Here is a 14,714-nt window from a genome sequence, read left to right on the forward strand (position 1 = left end):
CCTGAGGCCCACGGCGCCCCCTGGCGGCAGAGCGGCCCCACCCCGTCAGCCCCGCCCCCGGACTGACCACGCCCCCAAACGGTGTCCTGGAGGCTCTCCCAAGCCGGCCCCGCCCCACCGGCCTGACCAAGACCCTAGCCTGCCTCCCGGCTCCTCCCCGGACCCGGCCCCGCCCCTCCGGACTAACCGCGCCCCCAAACAGAGGCCCGGCTCCTCCCCCCGAGTCAACCCCGCCCCTCTGGACTTCCGCCTGGAGGTCCTCCTGCTCGCGCTTCCCGGCCCGCCGCCCACAGCTCGCCAGGCCTCGTCGGCCTTGGTGCGCTGGGGAAAGCCGTCCGGGCCCGCTGCCGACGCCGTGGCCGCGGCCGGGCCAAGGTTCCGGGAGGACCCCGCCGACTCAGGTAAGCGACCCCGGGGCGCGGGCCGAGCGTGCGAGGGGCGGGGGCTGTGGAGCATGTCCTGGGCCGTGCGCTGGCCACAATTGGTGCCCCTGGGGCCTCCCGCGCCCGCGGCCGGTGCGGGGCATGGGCACAGCTGGGAGGGCTTCGGGGGTGGGTCACTCTGGCTGGGCACAGCCAGTCTAGGACCCTGGGTCGGAGCCGGAGGGTAGGCCCGAGGCTCACGTGAGGAAGCAAGTTGTGGTCCTCCCCAGCGACCCTCTCGGGACGTCCGTCAGGGCGTCCTTCCGCCCAGGGAGACCCTTCCACTCTCCGTCGTTCCCTCAGCCGGCAGGACTGGTCCAGCCCCCACCTCCCGTGGCTGGCGCTGCCCCTGTGTGGGCAGGTGGGCCCCACGTGGTGCGGCCCGGGAGACCCTGGACGCCAAGCATAGAGCCCCTGTGTACCCTGCCCCTCCCAAGTCTCTGGTTGACCTTAAAGATAAAACAGCCAGTTATTTTATCAGCAAAATGGGTTTATTCAGGAACAGCAGAGAATTGCAACTCAGGACAAGAGGGCTACAGCGAAAACTATAGTCAAGACCAGCTAATAAACGAGAGAAATGTTACTTGACAGAGAAAAAGGAGGAAGTTGGGAGGGGCCGCTTGCAAGGAGAGCCCATTGGAGGAAACGGGGTTCAGGGTGGTGACGCTTCCCATTGGCTGGGCTGCTGCCGGCGGGGAGAAAACCTGCCTTTTCCTCTGGGTCGATGTGAGGTTCATGTCTGCCTGTTTGGGGTCTGCAGACACGATGAGTGGTGGTGTGTGAGAGCTCCCCCTTCCAGCCTTCCCGACTCCATTTTAATGAGGTTCCCTTCATTCAGTTTCACACCGTGAACACCAGAAGGTCCCCCTTCCCCTTCACGGAGAAAGAAGAAGCCTCTAGAGACGGTGCCCCTGCAGATGGAGCGCGGTGGTGCCTGCCCACAGGGTCCTGGGGCTCCATCCCCAGGAGAGGCCGGGAGCCGCTCCTTAAAGTCGGGGGACCCCTACAGGTGCCTGGACCTCTCCCTTCTCAGCACACGCCCCACGGGCACCCCTATTTATGTCTTATTTGCTGCCATGATCTTAGCACCTGTGTTAGGTTTTTTCAGAGAGAGTGGTTGTTTTTTAAGGAATTAGGTCATACACTTGTGGGAGCTGGCAAGTCCAGAATTTTCAGCCCGGGGGTGGGCGCGGGCGGTGAGAGGCTGGAGACCCAGGGAAGAGTCTGGAGGCAGACATCCCTGTTCCTCAGGGGACCTCAGTCTTTTCTCTTAAGGCCTTCAACTGATTGGATAAGGCCCACCCACATCATGGAGAGTCTCTGCTTTACCAGTGTTGCTTTGTCTACTGACTTCAAGGTTAATTTCATCTGAAAAATACTTTCACAGCAACACGTGAGTGTACTTGACCAAATATCTGGGCACCATGGCCTTGTCGCGTTGACTCATAAAATTAACCGTCACAGCACCCAACCCTAGAAACACTCCCGTCGATGGGCTCTGCCCTTTTCCGTACTCAGGAGAGCACCCTCCAGGGTCCAGGGGAGGCTTGTGTCTCGGGAGATGTCAGAGCCCGGAGCCCAGCAGTAACACAGAGACCCAACTGCCTCTGACGCTGGACTCCTCCTTCCTCAGTTGGGCCTGTGACTCTGCTCAGTTATGGCTGAGTCTCCTCCCTGTGTGGCCCTGGGCCAGCTCCCTGTGCCTTACCTGTGCAGGCTTCCTTACCTGAGGACCAGGGACGATGAGGACGACCCAGCAGGGCTGCTGTGAGAAGGGCCTGCCATGATGCTTGAGAAGTGCTCAAAAGGTGTCCTGGGCCGCTGTGCCCCCAAGGACCCTGCTTCCTCACCAGTGTGGGCTCAGGTTCCCAAACTGCTGGCCTGGAGGTGGGCAGGGCCCGCACCACACACATGCTCCCTCCTCCCCGAATTCCCGTGTGGACGCTCCCTTCCTCTGAGCAGACCTCCCACCCCCCAGCCTCCCCGCAGCCCTGCCCGGTCCAGCCTCAGGTTTCCCGCCTCCCTCGCAGCCCCAGAGGGTCCCTGAGCTCAGCTGCCCCCTCCCACTGGCCCACCTGGGGCTCTGCGTCGCTGCAGCCCTCACCCCCACCCCGTCCGTCCTTGCAGCTCACGCCCTCCCCCTGATGAGCCCCGCCCACCGGGGGGCCTCTGGTCCCCGGTCCCTTCGTCCGGGCTGGAGGAGCTTGGCCCCGCCGACTGGTCTCTGTCCCCCTTGACCGTGAGCCTCAGGGGGGGGTCACGCGGGCCCCGTGCGGGCACTTGCTCCTCCCCCGGCCCAGCTCCTTCCTCATCCTCGCCTTGGGGCCCCACCTCTGCCCCATCCTGCCTCCCAGCCCAGGACCCCCTGGCTCCCGGAGGAAAAGCGGCAGCTGGAAGGCGGTCCCCGCCTCTTCCCTGGGAACGCGCCCGCTCCTGCGGGGCCCACCTGGGCCTGGTGCTGCCCCCTCGTCATCCCCACGTATCTTCCTGGGGTGCTCCCTCTAGGTATAATTTCCCCCCTCGAAACAGATGTTTGTCTTCGCATCTTGAACAAAACACTCCCCTCCTGCGCGCACACCATTTCTTTGTTCCCCTTTGCAGCGAGACTCCTTGGAAGGATTGCCAGTACTCAGCGTCTCTGTTACCTTTGCTGGCTGCTTTTTAGAAACTACGGTATGATTCACATATCATGAAGTTCATTTTTAAAGTGTGCGATTCAGTGTTTTTGTCACATTGACAGAGTTGTGCCGCCATCACCACTAACTCATCCCGCACTGCAGTCACTCCCTGTCGCGCCTCCCCCAGCCCCTGGCAACCGGTGGTCCAGTCTCTGTGGATTTGCCTCTTTTGGACAATTCATATAAGTGGAATCATAACGCATTTGATCTGTGTCTGGCTTCTCTCCCTCGGCATCGTGGTGGAGGGTCAGTCACGTTGTAGCGTGTGTCGGTTCTTCAGTCCCTTTAAGGCAGAATCACACGCTGTTGTGGCTGTTGTGTGGATGGACCGATTTTGTTGATCCGCTGATGGGCATTAGGGTTTTGCTTGCAGTGTTTGGCTCTTGTGAATCACACTTGTGTGCACATGTTTGTGTGGCCGTGTGTTTTCCGTTCTCTTGGGAGCCGGGTCAGGTGGTCACCGTGTGTAGCTTTTTGACTGTTTTCCCATCGTGCTTTTTACCCTGGATCCTGCTCCAGGCAGCCTTCCCACCAGGGTTCCACCCAAGCACTTGTCAGGGTTTCTGGTGGCTTCCTTGTGGCTCGTCCGCCTGTCGGTGCCTGGCCGGCCCTGCCTCTCTGCACTCACCACCCGGGGTCCCGTTGTTTGAATTACTCTCTGGGTGTTCTGTGTGCCCGCTACTCTTCAACTTTTCTATTTCCATAATAAAAAGATGAAAAAAGTACCATCCCTGTGCCCGCCAGTGTACACGGATTACTATTGCGGCTCTGCTCCTAATAGCCCAAAACTGGAAACAGCCTAGACGCCCTTCAGGGGGCGCTGGTCAAACAGACTGCGTCCACACTGAGGGAGCCCACTCAGCAAAAAGGATGAGCCCTGGGCACACACAGCAACTTGTGTGCATCTCGAGGGAGTGTGCCGGGTGAACGCAGACCTGGAGAGGCCAGACTGTGTGGTTCCGTCTGTGCGACTTGCTTGAAATGACAGATGATGTGGATGGTGTCAGATCGGCGTTCTCAGGAGTCGCTAACAGATCAGCGACTTGGGGCAGCTGTGAAAGGGCAACAGGAGGGCTCCATGGGGCTGGAGCGTTCTGGTTTTCCACTGAATCAACACAAGGTCCTGGTTGTGATTTGGGGTATATATGGGACATCTAGTATTATTTCTTGCAAGTATATGTATATCTACAGTTATCTCAAAATAAAATGTTTAATTTTTTAAAATCCTTAAGAAGATTTCAATTACAAGTTTTTCTATTTTACAGATAGCCTGAAAATTGGAGTGATTAAATGACCTCTAAGATTCTTCCAGCTCTAAAATTCAATACTTTAGAGGTTGTTTAGAAAAACTTCCTTGTATCTGAGCTAAAATCTATTGCCCAGGGGACTTCCCCGGTGGTCCAGTGGTAAAGAATCCACCTTCCAATACAGGGGACACAGGTTCGAGCCCTGGTGGGGGAACTAAGATCCCACGTGCTGTGGAGCAACTAAGCCCGTGCACCACAACTACTGAGCCCGTGCACCACAACTACTGAGCTTGTACGGCCACAACTACAGAGTCCATGGACCACAACTAGAGAGAGAAAACCCGCACGCCACAACTAGAGAGAAGCCTGAGCGCCACAAGGAAGACCCCACGTGGCCAAAAATATAAATAAATAAACTCTATTCCCCAGTAGCTGTGGAGGTGCCTGGGGCGGCTGTGGCCCAGAGAGCCCCAAGCCAGCCTTGGTCAGGACACTGGCCGCTGCCGCAGGTGAGAACTTCCCAGGATCCTCCTTCATGGGGGTGTGGCTGCTGAGATTGGTAGGATCCCGTGATTCGTAAATCAGTAGAGGCCGGCACAGGGGCCGTGTCCTGAGTGAGGACAAGACTCAGTGGCCAGCTTGGCGCTGGAACTTACTTCCAGAAGAGTTCAGTAACTGGTTGGTTCTGGAGCACAGATGTCAATCAGATGGGCAGGAGCTGGGTACTTGGGAATTGGTTTTCGCCCAGTACAAAGAATTTTTGTCTTCTTTTTAAACAATGGGCACTTCCAAGAAAAAACAAAGTGCCACGTAAGATTTTCCCTCAGGAAATAAAAACAGGCTCAGATGCGATAGGGGCACTTGGTGTCCAAGGCCAGCCTTGTGGGTCTGGGTCCCCCCGGGCTGTGTCCATCGCACAAGGCCACGGAGAGCCTCCCAACTCAGAGCTCGGCGATCACGCTTCTCCCCAGGGCTCAGCCGGGGCACTGGGCGGGTCATCAGACCCACCGCTTCAGGTGTTTACAGGCTGCCAACGTGAACACGTTTGCCAAGGACCCTGCCCCCGCCCCCGCCAAGAGGTCTTAAAGAAGAAAAGTGCGAATGACAAGGAACGGCGGCCTTCGGACAAGAGCAGGGCCCCTCCAGCCAGGGCAGCCCACACTCCAGGGAAGCCACGCACACAGCAAGTGGCTCCAGGTGAATCTCCCTGGAGGGTCAGAGTTGAAAGGAGAATGTAAAACAGGAAACTTTCAGTTCTGTCCTGTAGGATCCCGTGGCGAAGGGCTGCATCCTACGGGGGGCTGGGTGTCTGGGTGCATCGGACCTGGAAGCACCTGGGCACCCGTCTCTGCTTTCGTGGACGGGGACCCCTGCGGTTTCAGACCAGAGACTGTGCTGCTGGTCCCTGAGCTAATGTCCACTCGCAGCGCCCCGCACGGCCCCCGGCGTCCTGCCCCGGGACGGCTACCCTGCAGGCCGGGGCCTGTCCCTGAGCAAGGGGAAGCCAGACGCTAGAAACTTCGAGCAGACCGGCAGCGACGAGCCTGTAATACAGAACCAGAGCTTGTGAAGGAGAGCTCATCGCGTGGAGTAATCGCCGGAGCCAGCGACTGCTGCGGCTCCCAAACCCCAGGGGTGAGGGCCAGTCCGGGGGGCTTCCACCTCCCAAGGAAGGAGGGCCAGCCGGAGGGAAGAGGGACGTCTGGGCTATCACGACAAAAGGCAGGTCCAAGAAGCCTGCGTTTAACCAGAAGGCATTCGTCTGCAGTGGGGAAGGAAACCGTGTCCCTGAAGTCAAAACCAAGAAACAAAAGGCAGTAGAGGGAGTTAATAAAGAGAAAAGCTTGGAAGGAAATCACGCCATTTGCAGCAACATGGATGGACCTAGAGATGATCACGTGAAGTGAAGTCAGTCAGGCAGGAAGGCAAGTATCGTGTGGTCTCACTTGTATGTGGAATCTGAAGGGTGCAAGTGAACTTACTTACGAAACAGAAACAGACTCACAGACACAGAAAACAAACTTGTGTTTACCAAAGGGAGAAGGTGGGGGGGAGGGGTAAATTAGGGGTTTCGGATTAACATATACACACTACTGTATTTAAGATAGATAAGCAACAAGGCCCTACTGTATAGCACAGGGAACTATATTCAATGTCTTATGATAACCTGTAATAGAAAAGAATCTGAAAAAATATATATAACTCAAAAAAAGGAGAAAGCTTAATTAAATAATGAAATCAGGAGGTACAAAACCCAAAACCAGTTCTTTGTGTTTTTGTTTTGTTTTGTTTTGGCACACGAAGCAGCTTGTGGGATCTCAGTTCCCTGACCAAGGATCCATCCCAGGCCCTCGGCAGTGAAAGCAACGAGTCCTAACCACTGGACCGCCAGGGAATTCCCCAAAATCTAGTTCTTTGAAAAGACCAATGAACTAAACTTTTGATAAAACTAATTAAGGGAAAACAAAAGAGAAGTAAAAACTTGCTGAACGTTCATGAAAGGTGAGAACCACACACGTAAACAAGATTTACACCGAACGCCCTGATGTTATGGTAATAAATGTGAAAACCTCCTCAAGAAATCAAGGCCTCCTATCAGAACGGGCCTGGGGGAAGCAGGAGACTGGAGCAGGCAATGAGCAGAGAGCAGATGGACTCAGAAGTTCCCGCCGTCTGGGACGTGGGCCCCCGGGCTCCCCACCAGTCCTGGCTGCAGCCCCAGGACCCTGAGTCAGGACCACTGGCCGCCGCTTGAGACAGCACATGTGTCTGGTGGTCACGGACAGCCAGCGACTCAAGCGGCCGGCTCTGCCGCTCAGACCCCTGGGCATCCGGGTGGGCGGGTGGCTGGCATCCCCTGTAACTTAAGATTCCATATAGTTTATTTTAACTTTTAAGAATAACATCTGTGGTTTGATTTCTTTTTCATGAATACAAAGCGGAGTGTGTTCATTGTATAATATTTAGAAAACGCAAAAAGTAAAAGAGAAAACCCAGAGGACTGGCGGGTGCCCCACGGGCCTTTGTCCCGACGTGGCCGCTTTGGTGACACACAGCTTCGTGACACGCTGGAAGGATTTGTCCCCGTGACATTAAATATTTAATGTAAAATGTGGTTTTTAAGTAGCCATTCGTCATTCCTCCGATTTCTACCTCGTTTTTGGTCGTCAGGAGGCCCTCAGTCAGAGCAGGCAGGGAGCAGGAAAGCCCACCCGAATGGCGGTGACCCCTGACCTCTACCCCCTGCCCCCACTGCAGTCTGGCACCCGGTGAGAACGGGTCCCGAAGAGCCTTCTGGCCGAGACTCCCAGGGCTGGTTCCTTTGTGCTGCGGGAGAAACTCGACTCAGTGTGACACCATCGCAGTGACCCTTGGTGTTTAAAGTTGGCGACCTTAATTTTTAAAGAAAGGAACAATCGTTAAGTCAAATCAGTAAGTTAAAAATCACACCTCTGGCATGGAGGGACTAAGAGATCGACCGGTGTTGGCAAGAACTCGGCGGGGTGGGGGGTAGCGTCCTGAGGCAGCTACCCTGCAAGAGTCCGCGGGTTCCCCGAGAGTTAAACACCAGCCACGTCCGGCCCGGCGCTCCCTGCCCACAGGCGTGCCCGCGGCCGGGTCCACGCCGTGGAACGTTACCCAGCTGAGATACTGCAGTGTGGATGCACCTCGATAATGTCGTGCTTAGTGGAAGGAGCCAGACAAGAAAGGACGTGTATTACGGCTCCGTGTGCGCGAAGCGTCCTAAACAGGCAAAGCCACAGGGACGGGAGCAGGGTCATGGCGCAGGAGGGCGGGGGGCCAGGGTGGGTGACCGCTGGCGGGGACGGGCGATCTTTTGGGGTGATGACAGGCTCTGGCTTAGGGGTGATGGTTACACATGCCTGACTATACTAGAAACACTGAATTGTATACTTTAGAAGGTTCAATTCCATGGTATGTGAATTACACTTCAATAAAGCTTTAAAAACATCACTGAGATGATCGCACAAAAGTTTAATTCAGTTTGGATGGCTTTCGAGTTAGCGCTGTTATTTAACTGAAGCGGCCTGAGTGGCCACATCTGCAGGGCCCAGGCTTTGCACCCCCATGTCTCTGGGGATCCTGGGTGGCTCTGCATTTGGGACCGGGGGCAGCAGGGTATGTCTTCCCGTAGCTGTTGTGGGGAGTGGCGGCTGGGGGTCCGGTGTCCCCTCGTCCTGCCCCGAGGGCCCGGGATTGCAGTGGAGAGGCGTCCGGCCGCCTGCAGGGCCGCTCTCCTACGTGGTCAGCTGCTTTTCTCAGTCAAGACCAGTGTGTCCAGCAGAAATACGTGAGCCACACGTGTGGTTTTAAATTTTCTATAATTAACTTTAGTGACGTATTGTATTTAACCCTGGCATACTCGACATGTTACTATTCCGACACGTACTGGATACACAGAAGTCAGTACCGAGACCCTTCCTGCTGTCACCCCGTGTGCGCTCTGCGCTTACAGCACGTGGGGAAATGGGGCCGGGAGGCCGCCCTTATCACCCTCCACCACCCCACCTGCCCCACGATGGAGGGCAGAGGGCATACCTGGGGGGACACGCAGCCAGCGCTCCCTTAGTTGTGGAAAACGACACAGAAAAATGACAAAGGAAGCATGAGCTGGCGCCCAAACCAGAATGCTGCTGACCTCTCTAACGGTCGCGCCGTCACTCCCCGTGGGGCTGAGAGAACGCATCGTGTTCTGTGCTCTCCTGGGCCAGGTGGGCAGATGGACAGATGGACGGGAGGCACGGGCCTGGGCCAGCAATGTGATTCTTTGTGGGGTCCTTCAGCTCTCCTTTCTGGGCCGTTTGAAGGGCAGCTTCGGATCAGGAACAGTGAATCGTACACTCCTCGCTGCCCTTCCCACGTCCTCTGGGCTCCCGCGGGGTCTCAGGCTTTGCCGCCCCTGCCCCGCCCGCTCACAATGCTGCTGTGAGAAGGGGCGACCGGCCTGAAGAACGTGCCCCCAGCCCAGCTCATGACCAAGCTGGGCTCCTGCCTGGCTTGGCCTCCTTTGGACCTGAGGGGTCTCTGGGCACAGTCGGGCCGGGTGGGGGGACGTGCCCACGAGCACCCACTCTGTACTCCCCTTCTGCTTCTCGGTGGGGCTGGGCTGTGGTGGACGTGGGGGCACTCTGTCTGGAGGCGGCAGCATCCCTGGGAGGGTGGCCCTGCTGAGGTGTCCTCTTTCCCCTACTGGGCCTGCTGGATCCCCTTGGGCCTGGCTGAGGGGGGGCATCCAGGAGGCATCTGCGTTGGGCCAGGTTGGTCAGTGTGCCAAGCAAGAGGCTGGTGGACATGGGGCAGGCACATCTGGGGACCCTGATCACCCCAGAACCTGTAGCAGGCCAGGCCATCTCCCAGGTAGCTCTTAGGTAGGTTGCTAAGTAGCTCTCAGGTAGACGCCCAGGTAGGTTTACAGGTAGGCTTTTAGGTAGACGCCCGGGAGGCTCCCAGGTAGGTCCCAGCTCTCAGGAGGAGGCAATCCGACCTGCAAGGTGTGTCTCTCTGGGAACTCCCCTGCGCCCTTCCTTGGGTTTGAGTCTGTTTCTAGGTGGGTTTGCTGCTGGGCTGGGGGCTTCCTGCTCAGGTAGGGAGTGGAGCTGGGGAAGCAGGAGCCTCTGGGGTGAGTGGAGATCTGGTCGTGTGCCAGGGCTCCTTGCAGGGATTTGGCTCAGCTTAGCCCCTTTCAGCAAAAGTCACAACGCTGAACAAGTTGTATTTGGTGACTCTGATTTAAAGAAAGTTTGAAAACTGCCAGGTGGCGCCCACCGCGGGGCCTCCGGGAACTCCTGTCCCTGGGAAGGCCTGTTCGCCTCGGCACGCCCTGCAGACCCAGCACCACGATTCCGGCTAAAGACCATTTGGGCTCCAGGCAGACTTTTTTCATTTTAAAGTGAGGTCAGTTTTTAAAGTCTGCACTGGGGTGAACTTGAACTTGGTCGTTGTCAGCAGTTTTCAGTCTCAGAAGCACATTGGGCTTAGTTGCTGCGGCTCGTTGTAGATTGATTTCAGATTCCAGGGCTCAGGGACAGACCAGAGCTGAGTTTCGATGGCCTCAGTCCTTTCCCAAGGAGGGTCTGGCTCTGTCCACCTGACCTGGGGCCGGCCTGAGACCCCAGCCAATCACCTGCCTCCGAGTGGCCAGGCGCTGGCCACTGTGCCCTGAGAGAAAGGGGGAAAGTGTTGCCAACAGGGAGGTGGAAACCCGCCTGCAGCAGGGCTTGAGATTGCAGGGATTTCCCCTAATGGAGAGCATTAGAGAAAAACACCCTCCCGTAAAAGAGCCACTGGTCATTTGCCCCCTTCCTGGGCTGACCAGCAAAGTGGACGGCTGCAGTGGGAAGGAGGCCATCAGGGCGGTGAGCTCAGGGACAGCAACCCGAGCGGCCTGGGTGGAAAGAGCCTGACCGCCAGGGAGTGGGCGCACTGCTGGGCTGGGGCTCCTCCTGCGGGGGCCTGACGCAGCGGGGTGGGCAGGACGTTCACCCCGCAGAAATAAAGCCTCCGCCTTCTCAAGGAGGAATGTCCCTCAGGCCGCCCTGTGCTGGGAGGAACGAGGAGGGCAGGAGACCCTTTCAGAAGCCCCCGGCGCCCTTTGGGGTTTATTTAAACAACCCAATTGCTCTTAACCCCTCTCGTGGGAGGTGGGTGCTTGGCCCCGTGTTCTCGGTTGGGAGACGGGAAAGGGTGCCGAGCCAGAACGCTGCACCCGGGAGAGCCCCGGCCCCTACCCCGGCCTCGTGTAGGGATGCAGGCCCCAGCCCCGCCAGGAGCTCGCTGGCCTGGCGTTCGCTGCTTGTTTGGCGGGCTGGCTGGTGGTTGGATGGATCTGGACACGGCTGTGTGCCGCGAATGGCCAGGGGCTCCAGAGGCGGCCAGCAACGGTGTTGACCCTGTGGAGCCAGCCCAGCCGGATGAGCGCTCAGCCTTGCTGAGGCCTCAGTGATGCTGTGAGCTGACCTCACGGGGACTGGGCCTGGGTGAGGCCTGACTGTTGGGCTGAAGGACAGGAAGACAGGGGAAGAAACAGGCCGGGCTCCCGGCATCTCCCCGGGGAGGGGCCCACAGGGCCTGGGCCATTTGCAGCTCCCCCTGTTGGGAACCCTCCGCCGGCCCAAGGGTCACCCCCTGCCCCGGCCAGATGGGCCCCGGAGAGGCGGGGGGTGGTCACGGAGGCCCGTCAGCGGGCCGTGGAGTTGGACCACCCCTCAGCGCCCACTGCTGCTCTGGGACCCCCAGCAAAGGGCCTGCAGAAGAGGGACAGACATTGGACCCGTCAGAGACTGTGACTGGGCGGGCTTCGCGGGACAGCGGCCGTGAGGGGCGTGCGTGGCACCTCTACTTCGTGCGGGACAAGCACGCAGGGACAGTGCTCCTCCCTGCAGAGTGCCCTGGCTGAGGCCTCGGTGTGGACGGGACAGCTGCGGTCACGCGCCCTGGGACAGCACCGCCAGTAGAAGGGCCCAGAGACCAGCTCGGGGTGCTGCACTCCCTTTCCTGGCGGGAACTCGGCAGCTGGGAGGACGGTGCGCCCCACCGGCCACCCAAAGAGGGTGTGCGGTGGGGATGGGTCTCTGTTTAGAGACACAGCCTCCTGGAGTGGCAGGCCCCCCCGGGGTTGGGTCAGACTTGAGGTGGGAGGTGGGAAGGACCATCTGGGGTTAGGTCCCGGCAAGGGGCAGGGTTCCTGTGCACAGGGGCCGGATTACCTGCCCCACTCGAGGTCCATTAAAATGACAGTAAAGACATTAGGAAAACCAAAAGTGCTTGAAGGCAGAGAGGAGGGAAGAGGGGCCTTGCAGGCTGGGAAAGCAGAGCCCACAGCTGAGGGCTGGCCGAGCCTGGCTGCAGAGCCGGGGAGGCTCCAGGCTGGAAACAGGGCCTTGGGGAGGTCTGCGTGGGTGGGGACTGAGACCCTAGGTGGGGAAGGGAGGATTCCTTCCCTACAGACAGACAGACTGGTCTTCCAGGCCCCTGTTACCCACAGTGACGTCCAGGAGGACGTTTCCCAGGACTGAAGGACATGAGCACGCCTAGGGCGTCCTGCCCCATCCGTCTGTCCTGCTGACACCTGGATGCTGGTCAGGCGTCAGGTGGTTCAGAGCTCTCAGCACCAACGTCAGCAGCTGGAAGGACCGTCTCCATCACATACCTGGGGACGGCCTCTCACCTGCAGCCTGTGCACAGCCAGCCTTCCAGCCGAGGCTTAGTGCCCAGCGAAGACATTTCCAGACAAACGAAGACTGGCCAAATGCCCCTCCCTTGAGTTCTTCTCACGAAACTCGTGGAGAATGTGTTCCTCTAGCACCAGGAGGAAAACTGAGAAACACGAAGGCTTACAAATCAGGAAGTGCCGGATGCACCAGGAGAGAAGCTGGGGAGGGAGTCCTAGTGCAGCAGCTGTGCCGCTGGGCTAGAGAGCAGCCATCCGGATTGAGACGGGCGGGCGGAGGCTCGAGAAGGGGTGTCTCTGGGAGCAAGTGGCAGACTTCCAGGCTTGTCTGAACATCCTGGGGAGGTGCTAGGATGCTCTCAGAGTCCTGTTACTGATGGCCTTGCAGGAAATGCAGCAGGGAAGAAGTCACGCTATTTTTTCTTTAATCTTCCCCCGTTCTTTAGATAGGATACTTTCTGTTGATCTGTCCTCAGACTCACTGACCCTGTAATCTGCCGTCTCCAGTCTGCGGCCAAGCCCAGTCAGTGGCTTTTGCGTTTCAGTTATTATACTTTTTATTGGAGAACTGCCATTTAGTTCTCTTACGTAGTTTCATGTAATTTCCATTTGTACCTCTCTGTTTACTCATTTAAGACCATATTCCCCTTTAACTTTTTGAACATGTTTTTCACTCATTCTTTGAACAGTTACAATAGTTGTGTTAAAGTCTTCGCTAAATTCTACCTCTGAGCTGCCTTGGAGTTGCTTTCCATTATGTGCTGTTCTGTATTTCTCTCCCCTTGAGTGTGGGTCATATTTTCCTCTTATTTGCAGGCCTTGTGACTTTTATCTTATGTACTGAACATTGTAAATGTTACACTGTAGAGACTGGATTGTTACCTTCCACTGAAGAATGTTGACCTTTGTTCTAGTGAACAGTTCATTTCTAGCTGATTACCTTGAACTGGGGGGCACGGCTTGACATTTTGTTAGGGTGGATCTTTATCTTGGTGGGACTCAACATACAGAGCGTTCCGTGGATTTTTTTCTTTCTTTTTTTTACTGGCTGCATCGGGTCTTTGTTGCTGCGCGGGGGCTTTCTCTAGTTGCGGCGAGCGGGGGCTACCCTTCCTTGCAGTGCGTGGGCTTCTCATCGCGGTGGCTTCTCTTGTTGCGGAGCACGGGCTTTAGGCGCGCAGGTTTCAGTAGTTATGGCACGTGGGCTCAGTAGTTGTGGCACGCAGGCTCAGTAGTTGTGGCACACGAGCTTAGTTGGCTCCGTGGCACGTGGGATCTTCCCGGAGCAGGGCTCGAACCCGTGCTCCCTGCATTGGCAGGCAGATTCTTAACCACTGTGCCACCAGGGAAGCCCTGTTCCATGGATTTTATTGGGGCTTGGTTTTAGATTTTGGCAGAGTTGGTCTGGGGCAGGGCTAACTCGCCACCGTCGCTGGGCTGGAGCCCAGGGTGTGCAGCATTGCTTGACTGTTAGTGCCCCTGTCGAACTCTCGGCCTGGGGACAGCTGCCTCTGGGAGCCCTGGGGATCCTGCATTGCTCACCTGTATTTCTGGCCCTGAACGACCCCTCCAGCTGGTGCCCTGGCTCGCAGATGCGCGGCCTCCTTCTCCACCGGAGGGATGCTCTGCTCACCAGGTTCCGGGTCATGATCTTAGCTGGGAGGTCGCCCCCAGCTGGGAGCCGGCCCATCCCTGGGCCCCCCAGCCTGGGCATCACCCGTCGTGCACAGCCTATTGTCCAGAAGTCGGCCGCCTGAAACGTGTCTGGTGGACGTTGTCTGCAGTGGGAGGGCCGGCCCGACACCAGTCAGTCTGCGTGGCCAGAGCACAAGTTTGGAGCAAACTGAACAAGGCAGGAAAGTATCCGGAGTTCACCCAGCTCAGCCCTGCTCTGCTCCTGTCTCCTGCAGATAGCGTGTCAGCAGAAGACGCTCGGAGAGCTGTTTCAGGGGCTGTCGGGGTTTGGGGGGCTGGGGCATGACAGTGAATTCTCACCTTGAGCTTGGTCAGTCAGGTGTAAGACTGGACACTCAGGAAACAACCGTATCAGCGTGTTAGTGAGAAATGTGAATGTAAATGTCCAAAAGAATAGCTAAAAGCGTGTGGGAGTTGGGGAGGAGAAAGCCCCAAGGGCTCTCCCCTCCAGGCCTGTGTCAGGACTCAGGTTTACACAGGA

General features: G+C 57.5%; 1 protein-coding gene across 1 annotated transcript in view; it reads left to right on the forward strand.

Annotated features, from left to right (window-relative positions):
• The first annotated feature begins 245 nt into the window (after positions 1 to 245).
• EXD3 (exonuclease 3'-5' domain containing 3) overlaps positions 246 to 14,714 on the forward strand; it is a 77,300-nt gene continuing 62,831 nt past the window's right edge. Inside the window, 1 exon segment of the mRNA XM_032636343.1 lies at positions 246 to 401. The gene's annotated coding sequence lies outside the window, so the exon portion shown is untranslated.

The sequence above is a fragment of the Phocoena sinus genome, chromosome 6, assembly GCF_008692025.1.
Source record: "Phocoena sinus isolate mPhoSin1 chromosome 6, mPhoSin1.pri, whole genome shotgun sequence".
Taxonomy (NCBI): Eukaryota; Metazoa; Chordata; class Mammalia; order Artiodactyla; family Phocoenidae; genus Phocoena; species Phocoena sinus.